General features: G+C 47.7%; 2 long non-coding RNA genes across 6 annotated transcripts; both read left to right on the top strand.

Moving 5' to 3' along the window:
- The first annotated feature begins 2,059 nt into the window (after positions 1-2,059).
- Positions 2,060-3,593, top strand: LOC124688058. Its single transcript, XR_006998417.1, has 3 exons — positions 2,060-2,837; positions 3,122-3,242; positions 3,332-3,593. It is a non-coding gene; the product is annotated as an uncharacterized LOC124688058 (long non-coding RNA).
- Positions 3,594-11,080: 7,487 nt separating this feature from the next.
- LOC124692898 lies at positions 11,081-15,067 on the top strand. Of its 5 annotated transcripts, none has more exons than XR_006999767.1 (4): positions 11,081-11,125; positions 11,306-11,515; positions 11,637-11,998; positions 12,659-15,067. It is a non-coding gene; the product is annotated as an uncharacterized LOC124692898 (long non-coding RNA). The 5 variants fall into 5 exon arrangements; XR_006999768.1 differs by having other exon boundaries at positions 11,084-11,125; positions 11,314-11,515; XR_006999770.1 differs by having other exon boundaries at positions 11,090-11,515; positions 12,659-12,943; positions 13,212-15,067.
- The last annotated feature ends 308 nt before the right edge of the window (positions 15,068-15,375 follow it).

The following is a 15,375-nucleotide window of genomic DNA, read 5'->3' as shown; positions in this document are numbered from 1 at the left end:
GGCCGGTGTGTTGAGTTCCGGAAGGTGCCGCCGGTAAGTGTAACAGTGCTTTTATTTTCTAGAGTTTGCTGGATCGGTGGTATTCGATCGTGCGCACCCATGCTTTTATTCCGACCGTTTGGTCTGGAGGGAGAGGCGCGAAGCTCTTTTCTGTATTGACACCAAGTGACAGCTGATCCATGGTGAAGTTAGAATAAGAGAATATCATGAAGGCAGGATTGGAGGACTAGCTAATGGAGGTTCAAATCTTTGCGCTGGGGCTTGCTTGGTGTTCCGGACTTCGCAGCAGTGGTATGGAAGTGGGGGCGGCAGCACATGCGAAGTTCGGAGTCTTACTTTTCAGGGTGAAAACTCAAGGTCTAGCCTTAACTGGTTGATAAGGGCATGGAGTCTATGTGGAGCCCAGATTCAGGACTCCACCAGCTTATTTATCCTAGTTTATGTAATGGTCATATGTGGGCCAATTAGGGTTTTTATTGTTTTGAGTTAGTTTGGTTTGGGCCTGTCCAACCCAAGTTAGGGAGGCCCACTTGGGCTGGCCGGCCACCACCCCCTCATATAAGGTGGAGGTACGGCTAGGGTTTAGGGTAGAACAAGTTTAGACTAAAGTTTAGAGTTTACCCCATTGCGTGTGTTCACGTGTATCATCCCTCTGGGGGTACGGCGCTGCCGTTTATCTATTATATCCGCTGCGAATGTTCCTGTGTTCATCAATGATTGTCTAGCTCAGGTTTGAGGCGTATCGTTCATCGATCTGTTGCTTGCTGGATTCGTCCCTCTTCTCCAGGCTGCGTTCATCGCGTTGTTGGGAGATTTTATCTACCATTGGTCTCGCTGTGAAAGATCGGGCAACACACTAGGTGGATCAGCTGGGATCTACCTTATCACTGGTTGTGCCTGGCAATGTCCTTGTTGAAGGCATTGTTTTGAGAACAAAGACTATCTTCAGGGTGAACACCTAAGATCTTTGATCGGGTGACGACGGCGCTGGTGCATTGTTCCCTTCTTGGAGGCGTCGCTTTTGAAGAGTCTGATTTTCGGATGTTATCTTGGTGGTGGTTGTATTACTGTTGTTAGGGTTGTGATGATGTAGCAGGACTTTTATTTCTTAGTTTTCTTTTTCTCTTTTTTGGCTGTGTGCATCCGTAATGTTTTAGGGCATTGCGTTGTTGTAGATGCTGCGTGTAATTGGCATCCTTCGATATTAATATATTTCCTTTATCGAAAAAAATGTTGACTCATATGCACTACATGTACTTGGTTACTTTTAGATGGCTGCTACATGCTACCACCCTCACTGACCCGTCAACTTGTAGGATCCATTGATCCTTTTGTTTTCTTATTGTACCAAACTACTTTAAAATAAAAATAAATAGAAAGTTATATGGATCAGCCGATGTAGAGGCTAGGTTTTCCCCTATACTTCCTCGGTCATGGGGAACCCCTGCTCCTGCCAATCCCCGATCTCATCCATCTAAAGGTATAAACGATGCCCCCCATAGGGGGACTCACAGCGATCCTCGATTCTGGATCGTCGGATCTTTCCATCAGCTAATCTCGGCCGTTCATTGTTGGCTCAGAATCTGCTAGCTAACCCCATGCAACGGCCAATTGTTACCCGCCTCCGGCTGCATGTGGGCCCCACCTTTGCCGGACCCGCACGTCAGCCACTGCGGCTATGATCTCTGGCGGTGTGCATTAGCGTCGGGAAGTGGATCTCCACCCCGCAGGGGTATTTTCGGTATTTCAACATTGTGGGTATAAAAGACATCATCCCACGGAGGAACCCTAGCCCACTTTCCCCCTAATCCCCAGCGATGGCGGCGACTGCGGTGGCGAGCGCGTTGCAGACGAACCTCCTCCGATCTGCGGCACGACGGTCATCACAGGCGATGGAGGATTCCTCCTCCTCGTCCATGGAGCGAGAGGGAGCATATCCTCTTCCGTTCCCATCCTCTCACTTTTTCTACCCATCCTCTAGGGTTTCTTGTGGGCGGCGGCGTGAGGAGGCAGAGGTGGGAGCGCAGCGACGGATGGTGACCAGCGGCGACGAGGAGGGGGCCGAGGTGGAGGTGTGCTCGGCCTTTATCCTCATCCCCTATGCAGTTCCAGTCTCGAGCCTCAAACTCTAGACGCCGCCCAGGAGAGGAGGCAAAGGTGATTCCAAGGACGACAGCGGCATGCCCGGTCGCGGCGGCGACCTCCTCTACCCCAGCATCAACACCAGCCGGCCGACCTCGAGCAGCACGGCGGCAGAGCCGGTCTCCTTCTCCACCTCGACCCCAAACCTAACCACGACTCCGAGCGCCCCGGCCTCAACATCTTCCTCTACCCCGACCCCAACTCTGAGTGTGGTGAGTCTGGATCCGCCCAGATCCAGGACTGTGAGGCCACATCCCCTCTCACTCTTGTAGTTTTGATTGATTTTTCTTTAGATACGCAAGTTGTGTGCAGCGGCATTTCTAAAGCATCCAAAGACTCCTAATGTCCTACAAGTGCACCTGCCATTTACTTATCAATTTGTATATTCTGAACATATGATGAAAAGAATTTGCATGGGCTAGCCAGAATTTCTTCGCAGGTAGTCTTATCAGATGGTTCTTAGCCTTTTTGTATAGAATGGAATAGGCACCAACTCTGCTTCTGGATCTTCTATGTTACTGTGTGATCTAATTTTAGATAACTTGATCTGGACTTTTTGAGGAAGCAAGTCTGGACCAGAACCATGATATGTCTCTTTTGGAAGAAGTTGGTTCCTCTGCATAAATTCTCTCTTGCTTCACATATCATGGGGCATGGTATAAATTTCACTCCTGCGTTCAGTTAGTTTATAATAGGTAAGTTAATTTTTTTCTTCAAAATGGGGTAGCCCCCTGCTTCTGCATCAATCGATGCATATGACTCTTTATTAAAATGAGTTTGTAAATTGGCCTTGTATAACTTCCCATAAGCTACACCATATGAAGTTGGATCATGCTGAACTACTATTTGTTCTTAGCTAGATTTCAGTATGCTCTTGTATATATTGTAGTGTTGTTTACATAGTTCAGCACTTCAGCTACCGGAAGAATGTGGAATACAAAGCTGTTTCGTTTTACCTCACATACTGCTCTTTTTACAGGTATGTTCACCAGGGCAAAGGAATGCTTCAGCGCCACCAGTTGCTCAATGAGTTTGAAGCCTTGTTTGAGTCTGACAAGGAGAGATATGCAAATTTTGAAGACATTCTCCGTGCTGCCAAGGTAACATTGGCCACATGCCTAACCCAAGTGCTTGCCAGTTGAAATTTATATACCAGCTAATCTAATTTTCTTCCTTGAGTTCAATGTAGGAAGCAATTGTGCTGCCCCATGGGTTTCCCTGGACATCAGGCCTAGGCGTGGTGTCTGGGACTATGTACGGGTGAATGTTAGCGAGTTGCCAAGTTTGTGCTTGAGCTTGATTTTGAGCCTTTCAATGCCTCCTTCCCACGTCCTTCCATGACCCATTGGAAATGGGGTGCAGTTCCTTAACCGTCACCTATCTACCAACCTGTTCCAGGACAGGGAGAGCCTCTACCCACTACTGAACTTCCTGAAAGCCCATAACCACAAGGCACGGTAAGCTTCCAATACACAGAACCTGCTAAGTGATATACACATCATAAGTTTTCATTGTGATAATTGCTTGAAATCACCTATGGGCCATGAATTCCTTTAAATAACCACTTTATGAGTTGATCCATGCTTCTTCAGTAACAAAATGCCGTTTTCAATTACAGACAATGATGCTAAACAACAGAATTCAGAGCCTTCGTGGGCTCCAATCAGCCCTTAGAAAGGCAGACGAGTATCTAATTGTTATCACCAGATTTTGGACAAATCCAGAGGTGGGCCATAAGAGAGATGGGCTTAGAGGACTACACGTGGAAGATCTCTGAAGCGGCCTTGCACGGAGAATTTGGGCTAGTTTGCCCGTGTATCTTTAATTATAGTAGGTCATATCTTAGATCAAGGTTTAGAATTTGTATCGCGCACGGTGGGATATTCCCACGTTAGAAAGTCCGCTGGACTATAAATATGTATCTAGGGTTTATGGAAAAACAACAACACAACGTTCACCCCAAAACAAACCAATCTCGGCGCATCGCCAACTCCTTCGTCTCGAGGGTTTCAATCAGGTAAGCGACATGCTGCCTAGACCGCATCTTGCGATCTAGGCAGCACAAGCTCCACGTTGTTCATGCGTTGCCCGTACTGAAGCGTCTTTGATGGCGGGCAACGTAGTTATCATAGATGTGTTAGGGTTAGCATAGCTCTTCGTATAAACATGCTTACGTAGTGCAACCCTCGCATGTCTAGCCGCCCTCACGCCTATCTCAGGCGTGGGGGCGGCACCCTGCTTGTTCATCATCTAGTAGATCTGATCCGTTACGATTGCTCCTTGCTCCGCAAGGATTAGTTTAATATCTGCAATAGTTAGGCCTTACGAAGGGGGGGAGGATCCGGCGGCACGTAGGGTGGCGTTCGCAAGTCCTAAACAGGATGTTCCGATGATCAACGTCACGTTGGTTGTGTGGCCTTGTTTAGGATCGGCTTACGAGCACCGTGCGTGGCCGCGAGGCCCAACCTGGAGTAGGATGATCCGATTATGCGGTGAAAACCCTAAATCGTCGTAGATCTCATTAGCTTTATCTTGATCAAGCAGGATCACCAAGTATTCGTGCACCCCGTACGGATCATGGGTGGATCGGCTCTTTGAGCCGATTCACGAGATAGCTCGAGAGCCGATCGAGGCTCGATTTAATGTTTACGTGTATGCCATGCGGGAACTAAGCGAGGCATCCCCATCACCTTCCCGACCAGGTATAGGTCAGGTGGCATGCCCTTGCACTTCGCATCGCCGCGTGTGACCGGAAGAGCATTGCGGGCCGTCGCTCGGAGGGGTCTCGGCCGGCCCGCAGCTCTAGGCTCTTCCCGGCTCTACCGTGTTGACGAGGCCGCTGCCCGCCGGTGGGTTTTGGCGATCAACACATTCTGGCACGCCCGGTGGGACCATCATCTACATCAACCACATCGCCATCTACATCTGAGATGGTGGCGGACGGCACGCCAGTCACCTACGAGGAGCTGCCTGCTGAGCTCAAGAAGAAACATGACGAGATCAAGGCCACCCTCGAAGCCGACCTCATCGGCTCTTTTCGGAGAACCCGTACCCATGGCATCGGATGGAAGGGGTTCTCACCACAAGGTGCACTCGATGGGATAGATCTCTCGCCCCGTCGGAGGAACGCACCGGGGCCCTTCGGCGAGGAGATCAACTACTTGGTGGCTCACTCGCTACACCGCCACTCGAAAACTTGGTCAACGTGTTGGAGCGTCTCGCTCGCGCGTGATCCAGGAGATCATGAGCCACCGGTACTCGCCGTCGGGACCAGCTCTCGGGACGCACCAAGGAGAGTTGCCACTCCGGTCCCGGTCCACCGCTGCCATACGCGTTGGCAGCACCAGCTGAAGTGCCGGCTACACCGGCATTCGTCGTTTACAAGATCGGTGGTGACCCTAGTGACTACCAGTTCTTGGCTGAGGCGCCCAAGGAGATCCCTCAAGGATACGCGTGCACGTATGTGCCAGATTGTGGCAACTGGCCACTCTCAAACCAGGCCACAACGTCAGGGACTCCGGCGCAAACAGGAGGAACGTCAGCAACAGAGCTTGAGAAGCAGACGTGGCTAACTAAGTACGCCACCCCGACGAAACTCCCGAGCCCAGCTCCTGCAGTTGGCTCAGAGCTGGAAAAGCAAACATGGCTGGCTAAGTACGCCACCCCGGCGAATCTTCGAATACATCTCCCTGCAGCCGGCACGGTGGATCGGATCGGTACCATACCGAGAGACCGGTTCGGCATTATGCCGAAAAGGAGGGCAATCGGCTATTCCAAGCCGTACCCCGACGAGTACGAGATGATCCCGCTGCCACCTAAATATCGGCTCCACGACTTCTCCAAATTCGGTGGATCGGATGGCTCCAGCTCCATCGAGCACATCGGCCGATATTTGGCGCAACTAGGACCGGCTTCGGTGTCGGATCAGCTACGCGTGAGGCTCTTTTCACAGTCCCTCACGGGATCGGCTTTTGGATGGTATACCTCTTTGCCGGCAAATTCCATCCGAGTCTTGGAAGCAATTGGAAGAACAGTTCCATACGCAATACCATTCGAAGCTTCCGAGTCTAGCATTGCCGATCTAGCACAACTACGTCGAAGCGCGGAGAAACGGTGACGAGTACATCCAGGCGCTTCAGGAATCTTAGGAACCGATGTTATTCGGTTCGTATAACTGAAAAGGAAGCGATCGAATTGGTAGTAGCTGGCCTTGCAACACAGCTCAAGGACATGGCCTCCCAAGCGAGATTATCCCTCGCCGGCGCACATGGTTCGAAACTATCGGCATATGAACAGCGCCACCCAGACCTGTACCAAGACAAGTTCAAGCGTGCAGTAGTCATGGTCGATACAGAGGAAGGTGAAGTGCCTGCGGGAGACCAAGAAATAGCAGTGGCTGAGTGGACTCGGGGAGGAACCCCCGTATCCTGCAAATGGGTAAAGCCACCAGGGCCGCCCAGGGGATTTGATTTTGACGTGACCAAGACTGAACAAATCTTCGACCTCCTGCTTAAGGAGAAACAGTTGACGATTCCTGAAGGTCTCAAGTTCCCTATGGCGCAAGAGCTAAACGGAAAGCCGTACTCGCAAATTCCACAACTCGCTTTCCCATGCCACCAACGACTGCAGGGTGTGGCGTCAGCACATCCAAGCGGCGATAGAGAAGGGGCGTTTAATTTTCAACCAATACGCCATGAAGGTAGACACCCAGCCCTTCCCCGCCGTTAACATGGTAGAAGTCATCTACCCCGAGGGCTGCCAGCCAGGTCCCACGTTCAGCATCAACATGGTGGGGCCTGGGAACCACTCTGGCAAAGATGGAGATGAGGGCAGCTGCTCTCATAGCAAGGACACAGAAGAGGCCGCTCCACGCGATCGGCTCCATCATGATGGCAAGCGCTACGTCACAGAGGGAGAAGTGAAGAACATAAGATATCGGCGACCTCTCTCCGATCACCTCCTCAACAAATATGTGAGTCAGTATGACCAACGCCGACGGTCCAACTATGATGATGAAGGAGATCGTCTGGCTAGAGAAGCCAGAAGACATCGTCGGCAGGATCGCGATGAGGAGGAGCACGAGCGCCGTGCCGCGGACAGGCCAAGGGAGCAAGATGACAACGCCAGACACTGGGATTGCCCTTTCTTCAGACACTGCTGGGATTCAGGAATGAGCCGATTGCCCACAATCGGCAATTGCCCAGAATGCAACAAGAAGAAGAAGGAGGCAGCCAACGTGTCTGTGTTTGAGCGCTTAGGGCCTCTCCCACCACCAAGCAAACGCGCTGAGTCACCTCGTTGGGCAGATCTTGAGGATTCAGAAGACGAGGGACTAGAAGAAGAAGAAGACAGGTACCACCGTCCAAGGTGGTGCCCTGACGGACTCAGCCGTTCACAGAAACGCAGGGTTCAGCGGTTGTGCGGCCTGGAGGAAGCCGAAGGGTTATACTTGCATACGCTAAGGAAGGCACGGCCTGATCTGGCTGCAAAGGTTCAGCGAGCCCTGAATGAAGAGGGTCGTCCACGGAGAATGGAGTGGCGTCCCAAGCAAAAGAAAGCCGATGATGAAACATCGGCTGGCACAAACATGGTGCTCGTCTTGCCGACAGAGCTTAGTGCTCCACGATTATACGATGCACTCAAGGTGGATGACAGCAGGCGCATCAAGTCAGAGGTTGGGTTGGTTTTATCCAGCCCTAACCGAGTAGCAAGATTAAACCAATGAGCAAACCGTGCGAGGCTGATCCTTGTGATCGGCCCCAAAAATTTTATGGAGGAACATTACAAAACCTTCATCGAGCAAGCAATGTGGAGGCCGATTCCCGCAATCGGCCAAAATTATCTTCTGCACATATTCTGTTTATGGTCAGCAACGATCTACTGGGCAGCGGCCACGTCGGCGAGATGGAAGTCAGCATGAATCTTTGCGAAGACGACGTGCAAGTGCAGTGCCCTGGCTTACCAAGAAAGCCGATATCTGCAATCATTTGGCAGATTCGGCTCGGGGGGCATGTAGTCAGATGAACATGTGCGGATAAACATGTGCAGACATGCGTGCGGTGGAACATTGGGGGCCGATTAGGAAAATTCGGCCAAACAAAAAAAAAAAAAACAACACAAAAGTTTAGCCGATGCAGATACGTGGCCATCGACTCAAGAGGTACAGCTACAGCTGTTATGAGCAGAAAGGGTCAACGGAGCAGGAAGTGAGTCACGAAAAGAGACTCTAATGGAAGAGCTCCTCAATTGAGTGACTTGATAACTTCGATTTTCTCTTCAAGAACCTCTGGTTTCCTCTTTGCGAGCAATGTGCGGATCAGGTTAAGGATGGGTTGCATCGGATCCACCACGGGGAGGAGCCGATCTGACTTGCAAAGCGCGAAAGTGGACCGAAGAAGCTCGGGGGCAGCTCACCACCGAAGGTTCTCTCGCTCTGGAGAGCCGATTTTGCTGAAATCGGCCGGTTCCGCGTCATGACTTGGAAACCGATGGCGACACATTTGGTTAGTCCATCGATATGCTCGCCTTGATAAAGGCTCGGGGGCAAGCGATGGCGCAGAATTTGCCGTTCTTAAGAAGCCGATTGAGATTTCATCGGGCTGAAAACACAATGGTATCGACTTCGGGATCAAGTCGTTTTCGGCGATAATTCGGTTCCCTCGTGAGAACATCGATTTGCCTAGTTGTCCGCCAGAACTCAAAGGGATGGGGCATTAAGTTACCGGTGCGTTGTCATCGGCTTGTTGGCCATTGGCTAAGTGACGATCGGTGGGGTCAGCAGAAGAGAGAATCGGCTCAATCAAACTCAGAAGAAATCGGCAGAATTAAGATTGGGGAAGAGTTCTTCAACGATAAACCAGATTTCTTACATAGAAGAGCTGATTGCTCTCAAAAGGGAGTACTAAGGGGATACATTGCCCCGTCTACTGTTGCTGATCCTATTCTAGAGGTCCTATTCTACGGGCCGTCACTGCCCTCGTCGTCACCGTCGTCAGCGCTGTCGGCGCTGCTCCCGGCGAGCTCGTCGTCGCTGCTGTAGCGGCCGCCGGCAGGACCTTCGTTGTCCTCGTCCTCCACGTCGTCGTCATCGTCGTCGCTATCATAATCACTGAGATTCCCTGGCCAGGGGCAATGGCGCTTGGCTGGCGGCGCGTCGGAGAGGCTGTCGTCGTCGTCCTCCTCTTCCTCTCCCTCCTCCTTCACCTCGGGGGAGGTAAAGTCATCCCAGGAGAAGCGATCGTCATCGCTCTCCTCTTCCGATTCCCCGTTGGCGAGGAAGCGGAGGTCGCTCTCCCCGTCCGTCGAGGATTGGTCATCCTCGGACCAGATGGAGAAGTCATGGTCTGACTCCTCCCCGGCCTCAATGGCGCGACGGATGTTGGCCGCATAAACTTCTTGTGGGCTCGGTGCTGGCATCGGCTCGGGAGAAGAAGACTCGAAGGAAAGTCCCGACGAGGCAGAGGAAGAAGAGGACATGGTGCGCAGAAGGGTTGTTTTTGGAGTGCCGATGGCTGGAACAGAGGAAGAGGATAAAGATGACTATTTAGTCGGCACGGTTAAATAATGAGAAACTTGGTGGGAATTACTGCCATCACAGTTTCCGAAGGGGTAATGTCAGAGCTGTCAAATTTTGCAGAGAAGCTGAAAGGACAGGGCATAATGATGACGGAAGCTGCAAATGGCTCTGTCCTGCCACGACATGACCCTTCGAAAGGAAAATATAATGATTTTGGAAAAATTATTTCCAAAACCAGGGGGGCATGTGTTATCACCAGATTTTGGACAAATCCGGAGGTGGGCCATAAGAGAGATGGGCTTAGAGGACTACACGTGGAAGATCTCCGAAGCGGCCTTGCACGGAGAATTTGGGCTAGTTTGCCCGTGTATCTTTAATTATAGTAGGTCATATCTTAGATCAAGGTTTAGAATTTGTATCGCGCACGGTGGGATATTCCCACGTTAGAAAGTCCGCTGGACTATAAATATGTATCTAGGGTTTATGGAAAAACAACAACACAACGTTCACCCCAAAACAAACCAATCTCGGCGCATCGCCAACTCCTTCGTCTCGAGGGTTTCAATCAGGTAAGCGACATGCTGCCTAGACCGCATCTTGCGATCTAGGCAGCACAAGCCCCACGTTGTTCATGCGTTGCCCGTATCGAAGCGTCTTTGATGGCGGGCAACGTAGTTATCATAGATGTGTTAGGGTTAGCATAGCTCTTCGTATAAACATGCTTACGTAGTGCAACCCTCGCATGTCTAGCCGCCCTCACGCCTATCTCAGGCGTGGGGGCGGCACCCTGCTTGTTCATCATCTAGTAGATCTGATCCGTTACGATTGCTCCTTGCTCTGCAAGGATTAGTTTAATATCTGCAATAGTTAGGCCTTACGAAGGGGGGGAGGATCCAGCGGCACGTAGGGTGGCGTTCGCAAGTCCTAAACAGGATGTTCCGATGATCAACGTCACGTTGGTTGTGTGGCCTTGTTTAGGATCGGCTTACGAGCACCGTGCGTGGCCGCGAGGCCCAACCTGGAGTAGGATGATCCGATTATGCGGTGAAAACCCTAAATCGTCGTAGATCTCATTAGCTTTATCTTGATCAAGCAGGATCACCAAGTATTCGTGCACCCCGTACGGATCATGGGTGGATCGGCTCTTTGAGCCGATTCACAGGATAGCCTGAGAGCCGATCGAGGCTCTGATTTAATGTTTACGTGTATGCCATGCAGGAACTAAGCGAGGCATCCCCATCACCTTCCTGACCAGGTATAGGTCAGGTGGCACGCCCTTGCACTTCGCATCGCCGCGTGTGACCAGAAGAGCATTGCGGGCCGTCGCTCGGAGGGGTCTCAGCCAGCCGCAGCTCTAGGCTCTTCCCGGCTCTACCGTGTTGACAGGCCGCTGCCCGCCGGTGGGTTTTGGCGATCAACACTAATGAGCATCCCTGAAGACACCCCGTCCTCTGAGTTCAACCACAGGTTATTTCTTTTTATAAATTACCTTCACCATGTAGCTTAGGTTGAACTACAAATGGAAATAGTTTCTCAAGATTTCGTCATGATTTGAGTGCAGGTTCCAAGAGCTATATGTACTGTGCGTAGCTATTTTGCTTTTGTTGGTTTGTGAAATGACTGTGTCCTGATGATTACTACTTTCAGGGTTACAGGGAGGACGAGAGGTTGTACCTTGCCAACGATTCAGATGAGCAGTCGTTGCTTTGTGACACCTTGATGCTTAGCATTTCAGAACATGTATAGAGTCTAGGGATCTTTGTCTTTAGTTAGATTACCTTGCTCACTGGAGTATTCAATATTATAGGATGGGGAGTGGCTAATTGGTAAACAAATAAAAGGACAAGAAATAAAGAGGTTGGTTGGTGTTTTCTTATTTTCGTCGATTCTTGTTATGAGAAATTAAATTATATTTTTTTGACTCTGCAATTATTCCATCTACAGATTATACTGTTGTCTAACCATCATATATTTGCAGGATGGTCAATGTGGTGGATAGCGTCAAGGAGGTTGCCAATACGATCGAGATAGTGGATGCGGTTCGGCAGAAGAAGAAGTTGTGTCATCATATTAGAGGTCGCATGGACTGTCCTTATGCCACGCTGTCAAAACTTGATGATGCTGGTGCGAGGAAGGACCCCATAGATTGAATTACCATGTCGGTGTGATTGTGAGAGTGCAATGCCTATATTCGTATTGGAGAGGGAAACTATTTGTTTCCTATTCGGCCATCTCCATTCCTCCCCGGCTAACCGCCGCTTGGGGAGTGTTCTCTCCATCTCCTCTAGTGAGGGGTTGAGGGCAACAAGCTTCAGCGGCTTCAGTTACTCATGTAGCATGGTAATTCCATCTCATCCCTGTCCTTTTGCTATTACTTTTCTATTGCAGCTCATTAATTTCGAGAATGCTCCTAGCTAGAATGTGTATTCTCTGTCATGTTCCATGTTGGATGTGTGTATGTATGCATGGAGATACTTGGTGTACGTTTGGTCTACTTTCTTTTAATGACCGGTGTATTGTGTGTGATATCATGTAAAGATAATGTCCATCGTCGTCTATATGCACATATAGCAGGGGGTTTGGTTCAGCAATGCTCGAGCTTTTTGACATGGTTTGAGGAGTAACCAGTAGATGGGTCTTCTTTTTCTTGCACACAGTAGAATCTAATATTGTTAGTTCATAATTTGGCTTTGCAATCACACTTCTGTTGGGTATAAAAACATTTTTGCCGGAGTAGGGTCAGCAAACTCCCTCGATCTTTTTCTTTAGTTTAATTAGTTGCAAGGTTGTGACCATTACTCATAGCAGAACTAGGATTTCCTAAAATGGCCTTGATGTACTATGGTTAATTTGAGGTTAGTCTTAGTAATATTCTTTTATCCTTTCCATTTTCTCCTTTCAAATTATTAACTTTCATGTGTTATTTGCATGACCTGCTGTTTTACTATGTTGGTAGATGCATGACTTGCTGTTAGAAAGGCATGACTTGTTGTTTTAAAGGAACACATGGACGACTCTCAGTCCTCCGCTGGAGAAGGAGCGCAAGGCTGCCGCTGCACCGCGCAACATCGAACTGATTCACAAGGTGCAGGTCCTAATTTCATATTTATCCTTGTTCTTTCATTTGGTCTGTATTTTTTGCACTTGTTGCTGCCAACAGTCAGGTCAAATTGGAACAATTTTTGTGTCTTCACATCGAGTTGCTAAGCTTAACCTTGACCATGTTTTATTTCTGTAGATTTTGTTTCTAAGCTGACAGGGCTGAGCTTTTCCTGCAATCGTTAGGTTCAACACTTGATCCATGTTGACTGTTTCTTGTTATATCATATAAGAAATAATCCATGAGTTATTTCAGCTATATACATCCCATGATTTTGCTCTTGGAGTTACTTTTAGTTCTTTCTGAGTAAATCTTATGGAAAATTCAGGCATGCATCATAGAGAAATAATAACTATAAGTGTGTGTTATCCAGTAGTCCAGAGAAATTTTTTGTTCATTAGGAAATTTTGCAGCTACGAATGTGTCTTCAAGTTATAAGCTTTATTATCTTAGGTAAAGTTGTTGATGGGAGACAAGTTTCTTTTCTATGCCGCGGAGGGTGCGCAGCTGTGAATATGGTGCATGGCATCAGTAACCAAAGGTAAACAATCTATCTCAAGGATTTTACCACTATCGATGTAATGAGCACACTTCTGCTTGGTAGAGGCAAAGCTCATCTATAAAACATTTATTTTCTCATTAACGAATACCTGTAGGGCAGGATAAGGTCTTTGTTCAACGAGGAACTTTTTTTTGGTTCTATACGTTTTTTCAAAGACGCTAATATTAAAAGAAAAAGATAATTGTATTCTGGTTTAGTATATCTGTATGTTATAGATATTTTTGTGAATTCAGCTTCTAGAATCCTCACAATTTCCAGTTAATGTTGAACATCTTCTTAATTTTGCATTTAATTCTATTTTTCTTTGCAGTATGTCTATTGATAGAAATGTGATGTAGAACACCTTACATTACCCTTTGTTTGCATCAGAGTCTCGATTAAATCCCAGCTTCACTGCTCAGGTAAAGGACTATTTTTCTCTTTTTCTATTTCATGTTTTTCTCTGTTGGTCACAGTACACCACTCTGAACGTGGTCCACCTAAATACTTAGTTGTTGCTTTTAGCTTGGTTATAGCTATACCCGTCAAGTAATGTGTGGTTTATATTTAGCTTTCCAATCATGTTCATGTTCCTTGATGGCACAGACCCTTCAGGACCAGATGTTATGCAGTAATGGCTACTCAGTGATTCAGTTTTACTACGCTTTGTGCTTCACCGAAGATATCTGTAGTTAAACACATACATCCCTAATTCATGCTTTGGATGTATTCACCTTTACCTTGTGGGCAGCGAGTATTGTCCATTCAGTATTTTTTTCTGTATCATTTCATTTCTGACATGCCTCGAGTTTTATTCACCTTTACTGGTGACAATGCCAGGTGAACCTATTGAATCTTCTAAGAAAATTGCATTTTAATTTCATGGATCTGTTGGCGTATAATTCATGGTCAATTATCCCTATAGATTAGAGAGTATAGAGTATGCACTGTCTTATTTACAAGGCATGCACATACTTCAGCTGGCCTCTCCTAAGAGTCATATTCCGGTACTTGAGGAGAAATAAGCTCTTGGCGATCCCTGAATCCCTGGTTTTATTAAAGTGTGAATTCATTGTTGCAGTACTACTTCTGATTTTGGTAGCAAGTTGCTGTACATACCCATCACGGTACAATCCTATTGTAGTGTTCCTGAAATGTTGCGTTCTAGGTTTTGGAATGGGCAAACCATAGAGATAATTTCCATGCTGAAAGTTGGGGAGCGGCTATGTGGGTTTCTAAAATGCTTTGATCTAAGGAAGTGTTGGAGTTACATTCCATATGCACTGATACCGCTCGATGGGGACTGTTTGCCAGGGTGCTTTATGTGGTCTACATGTCCTGATGTTTTTATAGCAGTCCTGATCCATCTGAAAATGTCATCAGCATGTTATTGTCTGTTTTCCTATATGCAGATTGTTGCACCGAAAAAGTGTGAATCAGATGCTTGGTGCTAATGTTGTTAAAGCTCACGAAAGGTAATACACTTTGGGACTTGATCCAGTTTTCTTTCCTGACTTGATGCAGTTGATATGTTGTCATCATGAATATTTTTGGGAGGTATTCCATTTGGTAGATCGTCATAATTATGCACCCATCTTTCCAGTTTTAGCACAGATATACAACATGTGATTCAGATCAATATGACTCAATCAATTGGGACTGTGAGGTTGTGTGTGATTAGTTAAGTGCCTTGGTATACTTATTTCTTTTATTTCTCTTATATGTAATTTTGCTTGTTATTTATGCAGAGAAGATCAGATTTTGATCATCAATTGCCCAAGTGCCATTCAATTCTTCTTATGTTTATCACTATCAATTGAAACCTAAACGATTTTTTTAGCCTGGCCTTACATGCCCAAATGGTACTTTAGTTTAGTGATTTGTGTCATGGTCTCTATAGACCATGCGGCAACAATAGCCAATGCAACTTAGGTGTATGTTTCTGTTAATGTTCTTTCTACACTTCTATTGCTCTTGAGTTTTGATAGAACCTTGAGCATTGGTTATTACAATATGTTATCCTATTTTCCTGATTGTATGTAAGAGTTTGCTACTCCATTAATAATATATGCGATT

The sequence above is a fragment of the Lolium rigidum genome, chromosome 2 (assembly GCF_022539505.1).
Source record: "Lolium rigidum isolate FL_2022 chromosome 2, APGP_CSIRO_Lrig_0.1, whole genome shotgun sequence".
Taxonomy (NCBI): Eukaryota; Viridiplantae; Streptophyta; class Magnoliopsida; order Poales; family Poaceae; genus Lolium; species Lolium rigidum.
This window is presented reverse-complemented; position numbering and strand designations above follow the sequence as displayed.